Source organism: Anser anser (genome assembly GCF_964211835.1).
Source record: "Anser anser genome assembly, chromosome: 4".
Taxonomy (NCBI): domain Eukaryota; kingdom Metazoa; phylum Chordata; class Aves; order Anseriformes; family Anatidae; genus Anser; species Anser anser.
This window is the reverse complement of record NC_139724.1, coordinates 46,644,297-46,663,224: the sequence shown is the minus strand read 5'-3', so window position 1 is coordinate 46,663,224 and position 18,928 is coordinate 46,644,297. Positions and strand designations below refer to the sequence as shown.

The following is an 18,928-nucleotide window of genomic DNA, read 5'->3' as shown; positions in this document are numbered from 1 at the left end:
CTAGCAGAAGCTTTGAGACTAAATATTTATTTTTACTTTAGGAACAAAGACTCTAGATGTTAATTTCACGTTATCTGACTGTAGTATTGCTCAGTATTTAATGTGACATAATGGTTTATATCTCTCGACATCATTTTTTCTTTTCATACATGGCAATAAGGAAAAGGAAGTTTTATTAATGCACATCCATGAAATCTACCAGGAGATACACTAATACTATTCACATGAATTATTATTATTATTGCAGTTAGTTATGTATTCATTGAAGGCACTGTAAAAAATATGAAGGGAAGTTATAATCAGCAGGAAAAACCTCTCCATGGGTTTAGGTGCTACGAACATTACAAAGCCCTTCACAAGCCCTAAGTGAAATGCTCTATCAGAAATGTACATCCCACGTAACGTTGCAGTTAACTATATATATTTTGCCTATAATTAATTCTGCTTCTCTCTCGCTACATTTACACCATGACTGTTAGTTGTCTCCCCATATGCTTTTTGGAGCAGTGATTCAGTCCTTCCAAAACACAGCTCTGCTACAACACAAAAATGCTCAAGAACACACACATTCGCTTTTGGGCACAGACAAAAGACATTCATGGCACTCCCTCCTTGAGACAGCTCTCAACTCCAAGTTAAAACTTTACATTACAATGTAAGGATTGAAAAGAAATAACATCACAAAATTCAAGTGCCCAAAGCAACTGCCTCATACGGAAGAAAAAACAGCAAGAGAAATCTTGCAAAAAATAAAGGCACATTGCTTCTTGGTTTCTCTGTGGTTTCTCTTCCCCAGGTAGAGACACGACACCCAGTGAACAAAGTGAAAGAGCTGCTGATTTCTGGACTCAACAGTAACAAAATATTTTGAGAATCTCACACAGATTATGTGATGCAATTAATTCAGGATTTACTGATTAAATAATGGAGCATTCTAGGCAAGGTAGTCTGCTTCATAACCACCATGGCTACTGAACAGTCCCACACAACTTTCTTTTTCAAGGTACAGATTTGCTAGCCTAGACTTGCTCTACATTTTCAATTTTAATTTTACAAAATTACCTGTATTTTAATCCAAGTGCTTAAATTGCAGAAAGCCTGCAAAGCTGTAGTGTTTATCTAGAGCAGCAAGAAGCAGAGGAGGCGGTGGATCAGGTTGGTGGATCACAAGTAGCTCACATCACAAGATGAGCAGAAGTGGGCTTCGTAACCCTGCAGGATGGGTAACAAAAACACCAGGCCCGACAACGTCAAACTCTGTATTGAGACAGCACTGGAGAAGAGAAGAAGCACACAACTGCTAGGTCAGGCTGCTCTACAAAGACACCTACCATGAAACGTTTTTAGCGATGCTTCAGGAGTTGAGCCTTTTTTTGTATGCTCTCTCCTTAGCAAACTTTTTATTTTCTCCCTTTTCATACAACACTACTTGATAAGTAAATTGCTTTATGCTTGCAGATGAGGAAAAGTAGTTTACTGAGCACTAGCAATTTTCTGTGCATTATTTCCATGTGTGAGGTCAGATCTCAAGCTGCCATTTGAGAGATCATCCCTTACAATTCGATTTGGACTCAGTTGCTGACAGTCAAATCCTGATCGAAGATTTAGAATTTTTTTTTTCCTCCTTTTCTTCCCTTCAAAAAAATTCAGGATCACATATAATGGGCTATGGTGTGATTTAGAGACTGTAGGGTCTCTAGGAAATGATTTTATCTATAGTATTGTTGTCATTTTATTAATGCTACTATTGCCTTCACTCTGATGAAGCAGCATCAATATTCCCCAGTGCACCACATTCTCTCCTGCCACAAGTCAACATCACTCCATTGAAAACACCCAACAATTCTAGTTTGAACCAGCTCCAAGTCTGCTCTGAGGTACTCTGATCAAGCTGTGTAATAGAAAATTCACACAAATTAATCATTAACTACTCAAAAAGTACTCTTGCAGCGGGGAAAAAAAACTCATTGCTTGCTCAAGGACTAGCAACTCAAGTGCACTTGAAGCCTGTTCACCACCAGCACAAGGCACGCCTCCAGGCTGCCTGCCCGTACTGTTTCTACGACCCTACCAAGTCTTCTCCCACTAGGTAATGGGCATGGATGATATGAGGTCCAGACCAGTCAGACCAACAAACTCTCAAGCCAACTGCTCACATCCGTACAAAGATTCAGGTGAAATTTTCTCCAACACATACAGCACCATGTGAACAGCGACATTAAATCGAGCCAACAGAAGGCAAATGACAAGGGGTGTAAATCATCGCCTTCTGTTTTTTCAAAGCCTCAAAAGAAAAACAGAGGATTGCACTGTAGGGTTGTTAGATTAAGGAGCGTACAACACCTAGAAATCATGGTTTTTATTCAAGTATGTATTATTTTAATTTGTACAGACAAAGGTATATTTGCCATATTCTTCTCTCATGAAAGACCTCCACAATATAGCCTTGATTCAGATTGACAGATAATAAAATTAATTTTATGTACAACAGCAAATTAAGCTTGCATGATGCCATAAAAATATCTATCTACACAATGATGACTGAAATCTAACATAAATTAATGCAGATGTTTAAGTAGCATTATGATGCACAATTAAGCCATGCAGATCTATTTCAGGAACAGCTCAGAAAGAAGTTTTTCTTTGTTTCAGGAAGAGCAGCATTAAATCTTTTCCTGTATTTATTTTCTTACAGCACTCCCACCCCAGGCGCTACTCCAAGGAGTGTAGCCCTACCAGCCGCAGCTAACTGGAGCTGCATTTTTCCAGAAAAAAAGGCAGTAAGGAAGTGGATTAGGAAGACTCCCTATCATACACTGCATTGATCTATATGAACTAACCCAGGACAACAGTCACGTAAACACAAAACTGAGCACAGGGTAAATTATTTCACAGTCTGCAGTATCGAGAGAGCCTTCAACAATGCCTTCTGGTATGCTAAGCAGCATTTCCTAGCAGGCTGCTGTTCGAGCCACACAGGACTTTCAAGCCCCTGCAGTCTTACAGTGGGTTTGCACAGGTAGGGTGTTTTTACTCCTGGGATAGAACTAGTACCTACAGATAAGTTAAAAATCATCATTTGCAATTCAACTAGATTTTTTCTTCATATTAAATATCTAGAAAGGAGGTGATAAAGCAAAAAAAAGTAGGCAGAAATGCTGAAGAAGAAAACACCATTTGTGACAAAGAAGAAACTTCAGTCTCTCAGACAAAAATGCACAAACCAAACCCACCATACTTCTGGAATACCAGAGAACTCAGCAAGAGAAACCCTGTCTGTTCTCCCTTTCCTTCACCAACTTTTTAGCCAAGGGCCACTGAGGACAGTGACCTTTACTAGACGGATTTTTCCCACTACAGACTGAACAATTCTGAGTCTTAACAAATAGAATGAAAGCTACTCAATACCCAATGGCCCTAGAAGGTCTATTTAACAGTTATTTCTCGTACCCATCACAGGTGAGCTGTTCTAATTAACTGCACCAGGAAGTCAGAGCACACTAAGAATGCACAAGCAGCAGCACCAAGCCTGCAGCCATCATCTTCTCTGTGCCAAGCCGCTCCGACACAGAGGCCAGCATCCCACACAGCAAGGCTATGGCAGGGCCCGCGGGTGAGCCTGGGGTCTGACCACAAGTTCATATAACCTCCAGATAACAGCCTTCTAGACACTCCTCCATCACATGGGTCTGCCTCGTCCCAACATAAAATGTCTGAGAGAGAAGGATCACAGAGTTATCATCACACTAGCAGCATCGCATTGATTAACCCCGTTCCTGGCTTCCACTGATTTAATTCCCTCTTTATAATTAGGAAATCACTGTTGATTTCCTAACAGAACACAAAGAAACAGTCAAGTCAATGTACCACACTGACAAGTCTAGAAGAGGAAGCAGGCAAAATATTTCCCCATGTGGTTACAAAACGCTTCCCAACGCTTTGCATAATATGGGTTCATGTGGCATGCCCATAAATATAGCTGCCTTACTGCTGTCTTGGTCTCCTTCCCACCCTTCTGCTGGCACCATTCTCTGGGCTTTTTGCTATTGATTTGGCCTTTTCATTTACTGTTCTGCATTCTACTCGAATTCTTTCCATACAATTTGTGTGGATGACACTGAAGAACTATTCAAAGGTTCAGAGGATATCCATCTGACCCTCTGTTTCCATATACCACAGCAATAGTGCTGGATGTTTTCTGTAAGATTGGGAGGAGATCATGCCAAATACTGAACTTGCCTGCCAGGTGGCACAGAGTTATATTTTCCACCAGCAACTTCAAAAACACAGCAGAGATGCAAATATTTCATCTGAGATGTTCACAGGTCACAGCTGGCACAGGGAAGTATTAAGGTCAGGAAGTTCACTCCTGTTCAGCAAGCGCAGACTGACATATGGCAGAATAAAAGCATTTGGTCCATCAGCATTTCAGAGCAAAATTAAACAACTGGGGAGCCCCTGAAGTAAGACATCTGCATTTCAAATTTTTTACACAAAATTAATTTTGAAATTTTCAATTATGCAAATAACATCACCATTCCTAGTAGCCAGGGTTGTGTTGTAAGGAATGCAGACATCAATCCAGAAGCGAGGCATGTTTGTGTCTTCACAAGTATTCAGAAAGATAGCATGCGTGCACTTCCCAACTAACTCCAAAACTCATTTTTAACGTCAGTCCCAGAAGTCTAAGAAATTTGTCATTTCTCCCCAAAATTCTGAGATACCATGAGGGAATAACCTTGGTAGAAGCAATGCAGTGTTTTGAGGCCTCAAGCTTTCAGATACTCAAGGTTTCCTTTTTGTTGCTGTTGTTAAGGAATAAGGATGAAAAGCCTATTTTTTATTAAAAGAAAGCTCACAGTTTCTCTCAGCCTAGGGCATTAAAAAATCCAAATGTGCAAAAGCATTGACAAAACTGTGTTTAATTATTATTTAATTAATATACTAATTTCACAGGCTTTGGGGATCAGTAATATCCAACAACAGACCAAGGATGGAAGGAGAAGGGATGTGCATGAGTAGTAACAGCATAAAAAAGAAGGCTGACTTCAAAAGGGAGTGAAAACATCCTGCTCAATGATATGCTGAAGAACCAAAAAAGAAAACGCACAAAGAAAGACAAACCCAACAGCAGCAACAAAATCTACACATTTGCAAAGACAGTTTGCTTCCATTTTGTAACCTTTTTCATTGCAGTTTATTGAAGTAAAATATGATCTAGTAGTTTCACTGAGAACTCTTTTTTTCTTGCACTTTGCAGTAAAAAAAAACACACCCAACATCCTTGAAGAGTACGGAAGGGGGAAGGCAAACACCCAAACTGCTGTCAATGACACTCCTGGAAAATCTTTGTTATGTGCATGTACGCAGTTGATCACACGACAAAAAGCTTTTGGAAACGTATTAAAAATGTCATCTCTCACCAGGGAATAAAATTGCTCATTACATAGCCATCATCAATAACAGACAAGTTTGTTGTAGGTGTTTTGTTTGTTTTTGTTTTTAATATATATGGCATGCAACATTTTTAATATGCACAACCTTTTCCTACTAAGAAAGACGGAGAAGTAAAACACCTGTTTCTCAGAAAACTTGCCTTGTAGCTCCTCTGATAAGTCTGGTTTAACTCCACCAAACTCACTGGAGTTATTTCACATTCAATATGGGCTAGATGGAGTTCAGAATTTCACTTTGTGTACTCAATGTTTACACAGGTGAGAGAAACAAATATTGCACATTCCAGTTGCAAGATATTAAGCCAAGACCCTCTAAAGATTAAAAGGTCCTTAAATGTTTAAGTGCTTAGAAAACTAAAATTACTGTATCCCAGGTACTCTCTTCATCTGCATAGCCGTATGAATCCTAGACTCTCTTTCATGTTTTCTACCGAAAGGAACTCAGCTCCCATCGTCCACAGCACTTACCTTATTTTTGTGTTAAGCAAAATATCCTCACTTTTTTCATTATTTTATTTGATGAATACTGGTAAATATTTTGGTATCATAAATGCTATTTTCCCTGAACATTTTGATTTTTTTTTTGTCCTCCCATAGGGGCAAAAACAGTATACTTACTAAACAGTATACAATCAGAATCCTTTTCTTCCTTTGACAGGTAAAAGCAGACATCTGATTTCACATACAAGTTCCACTGTTATAAAACCTGTGCTTTCATAAACAGGAATGTCTTGATGCAAGATACATAATTACATGTTCCAAGTCATTTGCATGTGTACAAGATCAACATTACCTGAAGAGAACCTGCACAGAAAGCGTAAGCATTTCTATCTCAAATCTGCAGATTTAAGACTGGCTCTGATTCATGCGCGTTCACAGGACTGTATCCCTAACTGATATGCATACAAAACCTCTGAATTCATACTAAACTAAAGACAACTACAGATAATTTTCCTGTGGAAATGCAACTCCAGAGCAAGACCTTGAGTTCATAATTTTTATTTAAGTATGTTCACCATTTTTGACTCTCAAAAAGCTGTCACTCTGAAGGAAACTTCGTCAAGTAATTCTCTACCTACAACATCCCTGAGAAAAAAGAACTTGAGTTTGACTGGTATCAAATACTGTTTCTGAAAACCTGCTGCCTGTGCTGGTTTACCCATCCTAAAAACTAAAGTGAGAAGAATGAAGCTGGAGGAAGTGACTTAGATGAGCACTGAACTCAAGAGATAAAGTACTCCAGAGACAGGTTGTGCTCACCCAGCTTCTTCAAAAAGTTTTTTCAACATATACAGAAATTTTTAAAATATTAATGGTGAGAGAATATGACGTGCCATGCCTATGAGCTTATCAGATTAACATGCATACATGATACTATAAAAACTACATGCAACTTCTTTTTAACCACTGTTCATCATAGACACGCTGACAAAAATCTTTTGTTCTATTAATATTGCAGTGGTATTAATTACCACCAATGGTAAATATTTTGCTCTTACCAGTTTATATAAACTCTGATCATCTACAAATAGCTTATTACCTATGTGATGCTAAACACACAAGTTCAAATTAAAAGCAAACACACAAAAGGTTCTATGGTTTTGCAGCTCATCATGAATTCAAAACTCAGCCAAGCCCATTCATGTAAGAAAGGTTAAGTTTCACAGATTTAAGAGTCCACATATTAAAGCAAGATGAATGCTAGTGTCTTGCTAGCAAGAATTAGCTTCTGTCCAATGCCACATATTTTAAAATCCTCAAGAACTTATCAATATCATGGGCGTAATATGGGGAGGTTTTCAAGTTCTACATAAATGCCTTTCTGTCACCGGATGGCCGCAAGTCAGGGATGTGAACATTCAGACCTCCTCCTGCCACAAATTACTCCTCACATCAAATATCTCGTTCTCCCCCTTGGGAAGCACTTGAGGTTTCAACCTTTCAGTCATCTAGCAGGCATTGCTTTTTGCTACTTTCTCACTCATTTTACTCCAGAGCAGAATCAAATAGATTTACCTGACACCTATTCATTTCTCCCAGCAGCTCTACCAAGGATGACAAAGACACGCTATCAGAGCGCTCATTTCATTATTACAGTAGTCACATACCACTACTGCCCACTAGCCAGGACAGACTGCATGTTTTCATCTCTGCCTGATTTACAAATAAAAATGAAACCTATAACTCCTACTGAGAGAGCAGACATATTTTGGTGACTTGAATTTACATCCTATTTTGTAACAGCTCCAGAAATAAGATTTGATACTGACCAGTGGTAAAGGCCAAATCACAGAAGACCTGCATCAAGTCCAGAGATCAACTTATATTTGTTGCCCCCCCCCCCCTTTTTTTTTTTTTTTTTAAACCTGTTGACTTTCAGATTATGCTGGCTATGGTGACTGGAGCTGGCAAACATCTAGCTAGTGCTAGGGAAAAAACGAATATAAGCTTATTTTGAATGGAAATTTAGTTACCTTAAAGACTCGCAAGATTTCACAATGTCTATTTTGTGATTACATTGGATACCTAAAACCAGTTCCTCCCATCCTAAAGGTATGCCAAAATCACCTTACAGAAATTATCAGGATCAGAATGGCTTGCAATATAAGAAGTTTTCCTTGTAAGTATGCAAGTAGACTTGCACATGATTAAAGCCATAGAGTACTTGAAAAAATGCTATTTGCTATTCATCACTACTCTCAGAATTTATTTTCTTGTCCAGGGATGAAGGAATTTACAGCAAGAAAACCTGTCAGGATTCCTCACACTCTTCCTCAGTCATTTCAGACTGAGAAACAAAATCACTTTCTTCTCTCTCACCACAAATAAAAGAGAAGCAAAACAGTAATTACAAAACAATGGTGTAAACCAGTGGATACATCAAGCCCCCAACACATTATATGTAGTGGTGTTTTTTTTTTTTTAAACATTATTGTCTTCACATGTTCATCAGGACCACACTCCCAATACACTCCACCTGCTATATGTACAATGCAGCAATGTTACGCTTGAAAACAGCATATATAACAAGACAGCATGATGCTCAAGTTCACTAAATGTTACTGAAAGTTGCCAGTGAAATTCCACCCCCACCCTCCCCAAAATAATCAGTATGCCCACTGGCATCAAGCAAGATTATTCTGCCAAGGAACGTGATTTGTTAAAATCGTACATTGTTGACTCACCACGGCGTTTGATATGCCTCATCTATAGGAAATGGGTCAAAGGCAGCAACTTCATGCATGGGTTGCCATAGCTGCTGTTTGAGTCTGGCTGGCTGCTGGTACACGTTTCTAATATTAGCCCTAAACACAAAACAAAGAGAAAAATATTTGGGTTTTATTCTTTAAGTCAGATAGAGGAACTTCAGAAAACTAAGCTAGCCTGGAACATCAATATTTGCATGCAATACAATAAAAAAAAAAAAAGATTTTTCCTCTGATATTACCATTAGACACTCAGTTACAGGCAGTATCTGTACAGGCCATTAATTTACTCCTGAAAAGAAGAAAGGTTAAAGATCAAAAATAATGCAGCATGAAGTGCTGTTTAAATGGGATAGCAGTGTCATGGTCATTTTCCCCCAAAATTAAAAATGAAAATATGAAAAAAAAATTCAAGGATGGCAACTCCAACTGTTCAAGAAATCAAGTTCAGGACTGATCCAGGTTACAACAGATTGCACTACAAATCATGAAACTGTTCTTCATTAATGGTTGTTGTTTCTAACCTGTCTTTTCAGATCGGATCAGATCTTCACATTTTTCCTTGGAATATAAAAGATTAGAAACACTCACTACAACACATTGAGATTTATGTGCAGGCATCTATCACTAATACCTGGGGATTTAAATTAAGTTTGACTTGTGATCATGTGAGTTGGCAACATGAATGTTATGAATGGCTTTAAAAACGGAGGCACAAATACATACAGGCATAAGGAAAGGCTTATAAATTACTGGTGTCTACAAACTTCGAATCCTCTTTAAAAAAAGTTCAAATGGCAAAGTGCTTGTACTTAAAGACAAGCTTAAACAGCAGTGTAAACAACAAATGCAATAAAGTAGAGAGGGTGAAGAGTGACTAAGAGAGGTAACAATAAAGCAAGTTCCACTCTGGTGTCTAACTACCGAACAGAAACTCCAAGTATACAGAACAGGTGACTGATGTTAAGCAAAATGCAGCCATGTTCATCACTGAGCATCACTCAAGTTAGGACAACATTTTAAGAGAGATCTGAACTGTAATTCTGTAGTAAGAAAAAAATAATATCCTCAGGATAAAACAACAGCTTAATCAGAGAAGGCCCAAGACACTTCACTGTACTGGGTCAACAGTTGCGTAGTCTGAGGCTCCCTGAAATCCCACTGTAATTAGCACTTCCCAATTTCTTGAATTATCTGACCTATTACTGTGCAACCCTGCTGAAATAGCTCTTGACTTGATGGGAACCATGATTTTGTTTTTTCTGAGCCTTCCACTGTTAATGTTTATTACAAAGCAAAAAGCTGGCAGCAGTGCTGCAAGATGGAAACACCCCCCAAACGTTCCTTGCCGTCAATGTGGTGCAAGCCAGGCTCAATACTTGGAGAGTCATGAAGCTCTTTTTTTTTTTCCTAAACAGGGAAAAACAAAACAAAACAAAACAAAAAACACAAGTGTAGAAATACAACAGCTCCTTTTCTTTTTCTGACCCTAGTAAGGGCTCTGACACTGTCCTACGCTCCATGTATGCTCCGGGATATCCGAAGACAAACAGAAGTTCACAATGCTCACCTCCCTTCCCTAGACACAAAGGTTACAACATTCCACTGACACCATTAAGTTCACGTGCAAAATTAAAGAATAAAATAAAATCATTAATTAACAAATAAAGAAAAAAGATCAAAAAGTATCAGGACTTGAGTTTCCTATACTTATATTTCAAGGACTAGCCAAAACTGCTCCTGAAGTTTGGCAACAAAACTAGGGACACCCAGCTAAAAGGCAGTATAATAACTCATCTCAACAAAATCTGTTCAGTTTCTGAAAGGAGTGGATTGTGTACCATGAAATCCCATCCCTTCCCCTTTATTGCTTTTGATCTGTACTCATTATCACAGCATAAGAGAAAGAAAATCCAGCCCTAACGTCTGGCATTTTCCACTAACCAAGTAGTATGTTGCTTTCAGTTTTAGACCAACATGGTTACTTGGGTACAAAAGCTTTTTTGTTTCTCTGAAAGACTGTTTTTCTTACGTTTGTTTCCACAGATGGTGCTGCAAGAAAGAAAGAAAGCTCGCAGCAAATGCATTTTTTCTTTTAGCTGCTCCCCTCTATGAGGGTTAATTTTCCTTGCAGGTGGCTGATTCAAATCAGCAAGTTTCACAGAATCACAGAAAAGGGGAGAAGAACTGGAGTGCTGGAAGCTGAGCTGTATTCATATTCAGTAATGTGGCCCAGAGAAGTCTCCCTCCTCTCCTCCCAAAGAGCAGAGAGCAGCAACTATGGTAACACTGCAATCTTCAGGCTTAGAGGTCCTCATTCCTAGTAGTGGTATTGGAAACTCAAAATGTAACCAGAAGAAGGGGAGGCCTAAGGTCGTAAGACTACTCTCCATACAGAACAAAAAAACAAAAAAACAACAAAGTCTGTACTTGGTTTTAAAAAGCTTATCAACAAGCTGGCAATATTTTCTGTTATTCAGGAATTAGCCCAAGGATTTAGTGGTTTATACTGCACAACAACTCATACTGCACAACAGAGATACCAAACACTAAAGCTGGGGATCTATCTCTAAATGTGACTTTTCTACTTTCCAAATCTTAATAAAAATATGGTATCTCAAAGAGCAATGCTAACATCCTGTTCTTTTTGGCCTGCTTTAGCTTCCCCTTACTGCGTGAGTTTTGCAACAGCTTGCCAGCTATGGGTGAGCTTTATAACATTCCCAAATGTGATGGCAGGGAAATTTTGATAGCTATCCCTTTGCTTTCAAAAGCCAGATTTAATGCTGTAACAGAGTCGGAAGGTATTTTGTCTTACAATTACTCATCCATTACTGTTAAATCTCTAAAAGGCTACAAACGTGCCAATCACTTGCAGAAAAAAAAAATAATAAAATAACAACAACAAAAACCACACTCATCTTCAAGATCTGCTCATAAAAGGCCCTTTCAGTGTGCACACATTTCTAACAATGAGGGGACATTTTCTACTATCAAGCAGGCAGAAGACAGGCAGATGAAGAACTAATTTTGCATGCTAAGCAATTTTTGCCATCACCCCATTTAGAAACAGGCCTGTACTCCTAATACTGCTCCACAAAATGATAATTGGAACAGGACTCTGACAAATTATGCATGCACTGAAACAGCAGGATAGAGCAACGTGTGAGCGTGCAGTTTACGGAGAGTCAGGGAGAAGGAACACAGTTTAATGGCTGAGGTCAAATCACCTTTGTCATTCACATCTGCATCTCATACAAGAAAGCCATTCATTTAGCCTGCAGGAAGGTATTTCCTGCAGCCTTTATACGCAACCTTTCCTAGCAGCAACAAAGTGAGCACACAACAAGAGTACCGAGCAAGAAAATACTACTCCCGAGCATTCCTGGCCAGTGGCTCCAGAGCAGTGCTCCGCAATAGGGTTAAAAGATCAGAGGCTGGGTGCACTCCACTTTCCCCAGGAAAGGGAAACCAAACGCAGCTGACATGTGGGTAAAACAAACATCCCTGTGCAGTAAGAACACCATCCCGTTCTACCTTAACCTTTCCCTTTTGCTGAAGCTGGCCTTGCATGGCAAGCTCTGTGTCCTCCAGCAAACTGATTTCAGGCTTCTCCTGATCATTTATGATATACATTTTCCTCTTAAAACATTTCTACACTATGCTGTCATTTTTTTGAAAATCTGTATTTTCATATAGTGTTGGTTTGCCTTTAAACAGGTCTCTGGCAAAACTCACAGAGGGAGCAGGAGGCTGCATTGAGGCTATCATGAAGCTATGCAGCAAAACGACCCCATGTAAACAAGCTTACAATCACTCAGGACACAAATGCCGTGGAACATGCTCATTGTGGCTCACTGGAAGCGCAGCCTGCTTATTCAACAATGCTGTAACACTTCATTAGCCAGGTAAAATTTGCTTTATTTCTTATTAGGCCCCTCTGCAGGAAAAAAAAAAAAAAAAAAAAAAAGGCAACATCTTCTGCCGGAGGATTCCCTGCAAAGCAACATTGATTCCACTGCAGTGTCTTCCAATTGTTGAATTCTCTCTTGCAAAACAACTGCCCTGTAGTGTGCTGTAAACACCTCTACAAAAAGCTCCTGATGGCTCCATCAGATGCAATAGGCTTTTCAGTCCACTTACATATGGGGGGGAGTGATGCAGAAGACTGATGATTACCCGAGATGACCACTTCTTTAAAAACACCCCCTACCCCTCTATTCAATGCAGTTTTTCAAACATCTCCCCACAAACACCTTCCTTTCTTTGCCCCGCTGTTCAGGCGCTTTCCAAAGGCCAAGACTTCTGTCCTTCCATCTTCCAGTTGCTTAGCATTACCCTCTCTTCTAAATTTACAAATTCACATTTCAAATGACTCTTTCTGGACTATATAACCTGCATAATGCACTCATTTCCACTGAATTGCAAGCCAAGACACCTCCTTCCCCCCAAAGCCCCCAAGCCATGTTAGAGGCGATGAGGCTGACGAGAACACGACTGTTTACATGCGCCAGCTGGTAAAACACTATCACTCCTGTCCATGATGTGCCTCTGCACTGCTCCCACCGCCACCGGTCACCTCAAGCACCCGAACAGAGCAGCTCATACACACCCGAGCACAGGAGAACGACAGCTCTCCAGCCACAGAACCTACAGCTGCAGCCTTCTTGCTTCGGTTAGCAGTTGACTTCATTAGCCAGTGTCCCTCTCCCCCATTTTTTAAAGCAGCAATCAATATTCATCACCCCATCTTGCGAAAGCAGATTAATCATAGAATATAAGCAGCAACCACCTACCATTCCGCGCTTGCCAACTGTTCTCCTCGTCCAGCAACCTCTCCCCCAAACCGTGAATTGAGGTGGTATTTTTAAGTCACATTCCAAACAGCGCCGAGGAAAAAATGGGCTTTTTATAAAAGTAAAAAGAATAAAAAGATGGGCAGCTGGATTTGAGGCAATACAATGCTTTCCTCTAAAGAAATCAAGCAAAGCCTGGGGGAGAGGGTAGAGAGGATGGAAAAAGGGGAGGCAAAATGTCCAATAATAATGAAATAAAGAGGGGGGGAAAACGAGTGGCTTGCTGAATCACGCTCTTTCACTGCCTGGAAACCATTGTGCGGCGTGATGCTGGCTGTACCATTGTGCAACCTACCAGAGGAGACAGGCAGGGGGCCTGGGGAATGGGGCTGCCATGGCAACTGGAAGGAGCACACATGACGTCAAACACCAAGGTCTCGCGGGGGGGGGGACAGCGCAAGGGAGCGAAGAGAGAAGTCTCATCTGCAGCCACGGCCGTGGTACCTCCTGGAGAACGGGGAGCTGGATAGCTGGAGCACTCGCCGGCGGCAGTAGCTCCGGCAGCTGCAGCGCTGGGGAGGGAGCTAGGCAGTGCAGAGAGGCAGTAATAACGAGAATCATTTTCTCAGGGCAGATACACTCTTTTGTTTGCATTAGCTGCTATACCGGGATAAATGTCCATCACCCTCCAAAAAAATCCAAATATTTGAAATTCATTTCTGTTTTGTGCTCAAGGAAGGAGAGAAATCACAAGCCAGATCTTCATGGCTCCCAACACAGCTCTTCACGCAGCTACCACTTGTGGGAGGAAGCAACACAACGCTCAGGACAGAGTCCCTCAGGACCCAAGGGACAGCTACCGATCTCCCCATCCACAGCATGTCGTGCCTCCTGCCGTGGTGCCCCATGCCCCCAGCCTACAGCTTGCTGCTCCTTCGAGACCCCACGGCACAGAGGTACTACCTCAGTCTGCGCTCACAGGACCAGCAGAGTCAGCAATGACTCCAGACCTCCTCACGTCCGAAAGTCATGCTGACCACCTTTCTTCTGTGCATGTCAAACTGCAGGACACCTCCTCTCTTCTGACATTTAACAACACAAAGTAAACTGGTGAGACTACTGTGCTGGACCAGACTGCCGTGAAACTGAGAGTGCCAGTCACAGAAATACCACTGAGAATTTGTACCTTGTTGGAATGGCTATCTTCTGTGAAGTGCAGACCGTTTCATTCAGTGTATCACCAAGTACAGCTCCAAGAAACGCAATGCTGCCTCTGCCAGCTATCTGAACACCACGTGGTACCAAGTACCAGAGCCACGCACAGCCCCACGCGACCCAGAACCTAACTCAGATGCTACCCAGTTCAGCCTAGGCAGCAGATGCCTTTCTAAAGGACACCCCAAAAGCCTTCCGCAGGCCATACTCTGACAGAGGAGGTAACCAATGAACCCCTAAAAATGGTTCACTATGGATGAAGTCAACTCATCAGCCGCACCTGGTACATGAAGTATACATTGTTCTTAAGTACACAATGTTCTTCCACTCTTTCTGCATTAGCCTGTTTCCCCTGCATGCTCTGCTATAGGCATTTATTTTTTACAAGTGGATGTTTTCACCTTGATCTGTGCATCATTCCTGCATACACATAATATATTAATAAGCATGTACACCAAAATTTTCTGTCCCTTTGTCTCCATACCCACATCCTTCTTTTCCCCACACTGTATCACATCTGTTCTCTCAAGGCCATAAAGACCTTCTTTTCAGCTGCCATCTAAGTGTCACACTTGCACAAGAACTACCACTGCCTCTAGTGCAGAGCGATAACAACCCAAGAAGGGTTTTCTCCCTTCCAAATTCTATGGAGTATCACCGCACTACGCCCTGAAAAAGTACTTAGAATCATCAGAACCACAGAATCATCGAGGTTGGAAAAGACCTCCAATATTCTGGCCCAACCATCCCCCTACCACCACTCTGTCCCTAAGAGCCAGGTCCAACCTTTCCCTGAACACCCGTAGGGACGGTGACTCCACCACATCCCTGAGCAACCTGTTCCAATGCCTAGCCACTCTTTCTGAGAAGCAATTTCTCTTAATTTCCAATTTCAAATCTGAACCTCCCCTGGCGCTTCTTCTGTGCTTAGTCTTCTTAAGACTCTAGAAATACACTATTGTTATGCAAAATACCATAACGAAGTTAGCTCTGTGAATAAAACCTATGCATTAGCCTCTTGCATGCATGTATATGTGCACACACGCACACTTTTTGTGAAAACATTTCAACACTTACTCATTTAGAGAAACACTCTGCCGCTGCAATCATATACAAATATTTACGTGTGTGTATACATATATGTATGAGTTTATTACTAATCTGAAACAACAGGGATTTTTTCCTTCATCCAGATATTTTAACTGTATTATCTAAAATGTTCAGAATATATTCAGGAAGAGGTTCAGTGGAAGGAAATAATTGTATGCATCAGTAGAATGGCAAACACCTCTGGAAAAAGCATTCACTACCCGCATAGTAGTGCATTAAGGGAAGGGGGTGGGTGCTTCTGGCACAATTAAGAGACATGGGCTGGGTGGAGGGTGAAGAAAGAAAAAAAGCCTAAGCTTTTGCAGAGGTGACAGAGGTTTCAGAACATAATTAGGGTATTTGCCCTTGGAACAGCAATCTAATGGAAAATAGCATCTTTGCAGATGCTGCTTTTTGTGATAAAGAGATGCTGCTTTCTTGAGCTGCACAGCTATCCCAGCATTTTGCTCCATGCTCCTCTGCAGTGATTTCAGCTAGCTGTTTGCTGTGTCCTGCTGAGATGACTTACTGGCTTGGCTAAAATATACAAAGATCCCATAAAAAGCACTCCAGCCTGGAATTGGCCCACAGCTAAACACTGCAATGGGTTGAAAGAGTGCAGAAAATGTGAGTGAAACAATTTAAACATGTTTTAAGGCTGGAGTCTATAGGCACCTGCTTCCCAGAACAGCTGCCCTGATCACAATGAGCAGACAAATGATTCCCATAATAGGCAAGAGCAGAAGAGGGTATGAGATAAATATAATATAACCTTGATTGAAGCAAACGTTTACAACAGGAAGATAGCTACAAAGGTCACCGTGAGCCAATTAAAGTCATTTTCAGCTAAGCTCTTATGCCCCTTTCTGCTTCTGAAATGTTCAGGAGATCTGGTCTTTTTTAAAACAAAACTTCCTCGTTTTACTTTAAATGTAAATTCCGAAATAAGTACACGGAATCTGTAGCCCAGAAGATGAACATGAGACTGTACCTCTGACCTACTGTCATCAGACTAGGAGCTCAGATGTTTGGAGAACAATTATGTCAGGAATTGCTTACACTCACTTCTGTATTTAGACAAAGAAAAGGAGAGCCGTCAACACAAAATGACAATGTTGAATGGAGATTCTGGTCCACCTGCATTTCTAGTTCCTTGTCTGATGATGCTATAGAGTTAAAAAAAAAAAGATAATAATAAAATAAAAAAGATGTAGGTAAACGAGATGCTCAAAGACCTAAGCACCACTTTTAACAGACGGAAGAAAGCTTGCTATTAACAGATTTTATATTAATCTTCCAAAATGGTGCTACCAGGGGACCAGTAGCTACTACTCTGCCTGTAGGGGAAGCTCTTGGTGATTCACTGCTAATCCACATGAAGCCCGAGATACAACCGGAATTGCTCAAGCAGTTTATGCCATTCCTCCCAGAGCCTGCTGTGTCTGCTGCATGGATGGCTGAATGTAGCAACTCCTCAATTGCTGCAGTCTGCAGTCTGGTATATTGAAGTAATTTGGAATTGGCAAGGGCTTAATGCACGGGGTTGCAAACAGTGGTGGCTCGGGAGCTGCTGTACACCCTGTTCAGCTCCATCTGCCTTACACAGGTCACATCATCATTCTCACTGGCCAAGTGGATCACATTCAATTAAAGGCAACTAAAATAAAATCCTAGTAACCAACAGTCTTAATACTTTAAGGCAGAAACTGACAAAATCCATCTCTGGAACAAATTCTTGCATCCTACTCAGCACTGAACCTAGAACTCGGTGGTTTCTCAAGTTCTGTTTCAGCCATTATTATTTTTTTTATGATACATCCTGATGTAAATGTAGCACAATCAGGCTGAACACTGAAAAAGTGTAATAAAGCATCTACAGGAGCTGGAACCCCGACTCACTGTTGTCCTCCCAAGGGATATGCTCTCTATACATCAAATCCAAGAGTTCCTTTGTTCCAAAGCTGTTTTTCGTGTTTAAGAACTCAAGATATAAACTTTTTTTTTTTCCCCACAGCTCAGTGGTATGCAGTACAACTCCACTGTATAGAACTTCTCACCTATTTTTAATAAAATGTAAGTATTTGAAATTCCTTCATCGATTTAATTCAATCTCCTTCTGTAACATAATTACTGATGAGGACTGACCTGGACTTTATCTCGGGGAAAAGAACGAATGATCATGGATTTTATGCTTATCATAATCAAAATGCCTTTAAAACTATCTCCTTTTCTGCATGATCATTACACTAGCAGCTAAGAGAAGCTCTTTAAGAGTTAAAGAAGCTGCACACACTCCTAGCACTCTGCCCACCCCTTGCCACTACTACCACTTCTTCGCCATTGTATCATAAGGAGGGATAAATTTAATCTCAGAATTTTTCATTTTGTTATATAGATGGATAAATATAAAGCAGCTGAGATGGTTAAATTGATATGACTGGCATCACATCCACTTTCTGGTCAACTGCTATTGAAAAGCACAGTTTAAACAGTAACATCTTATGGCCCGACTGATACAGAGTTTCTGCAGTTATCAAGCGTAACCAAGAGACAAAAACTGGTAGCTGACAACAGGCAAAAATATGGCAGAGAAGGCCTCGGCTGTTGGCCAAGTTCACTGTTATTTTCTGGAAATTTATTATTTTAAAAGCTGAAAAAAAATATATATATAGTAAAGAAGAAGAGTACTTTTAAGAGAAACGGTTAAGTCAAAATATGTATTCGCTACCTGTATATTTCTAAATCAGTGTCTTATATAGCATAAAGCAAACCTACATTACATCTACATATTACAATAAGCAGCAAGAGGACAGGCACTAGCACAAGAGAAATACGCATGCGTATGCGTGCACAGGAACATATAAATTAGACCAATTCAAGTATTCACACTCAGCACAATTAGGAAGAAGAAGTTCTGACCCCAAAACCATAAATATCTTCAGAAGGATACGTGTGTACTTCACTGGGCAGTGAAATAGATGAAAAGATTGTTCTGGTAAGTACTTCATTCAACAAAAGGAAAGAACTTAAAGTGCTAGAGAAACAGGAGCTTCCTAACAGGCATGAAAATTCCATCTCATCTGTAAACTCAACTGCTGCATTTTTAGTGAAAATTATTTTAGTAGTTATTTGACTACAGAGATACCAAGAAAAGTACTTCAGCACA

At 40.5% G+C, this 18,928-nt stretch overlaps 1 protein-coding gene across 14 annotated transcripts in view; it reads right to left on the bottom strand.

Moving 5' to 3' along the window:
* The window catches only part of MAPK10 (mitogen-activated protein kinase 10), a 155,178-nt gene that overhangs the window by 115,520 nt on the left and 20,730 nt on the right, over positions 1 to 18,928 (bottom strand). For 3 of the 14 annotated variants that reach the window (XM_083833886.1, XM_083833888.1, XM_083833890.1), the window contains one exon: positions 8,642 to 8,761. The gene's annotated coding sequence lies outside the window, so the exon portion shown is untranslated. Of the gene's footprint in view, positions 1 to 1,062; positions 1,213 to 8,628; positions 8,762 to 13,458; positions 13,856 to 18,928 lie in introns of those variants that run through there. The other 11 variants (XM_083833880.1, XM_083833875.1, XM_083833882.1 and 8 more) reach the window with 10 other exon arrangements.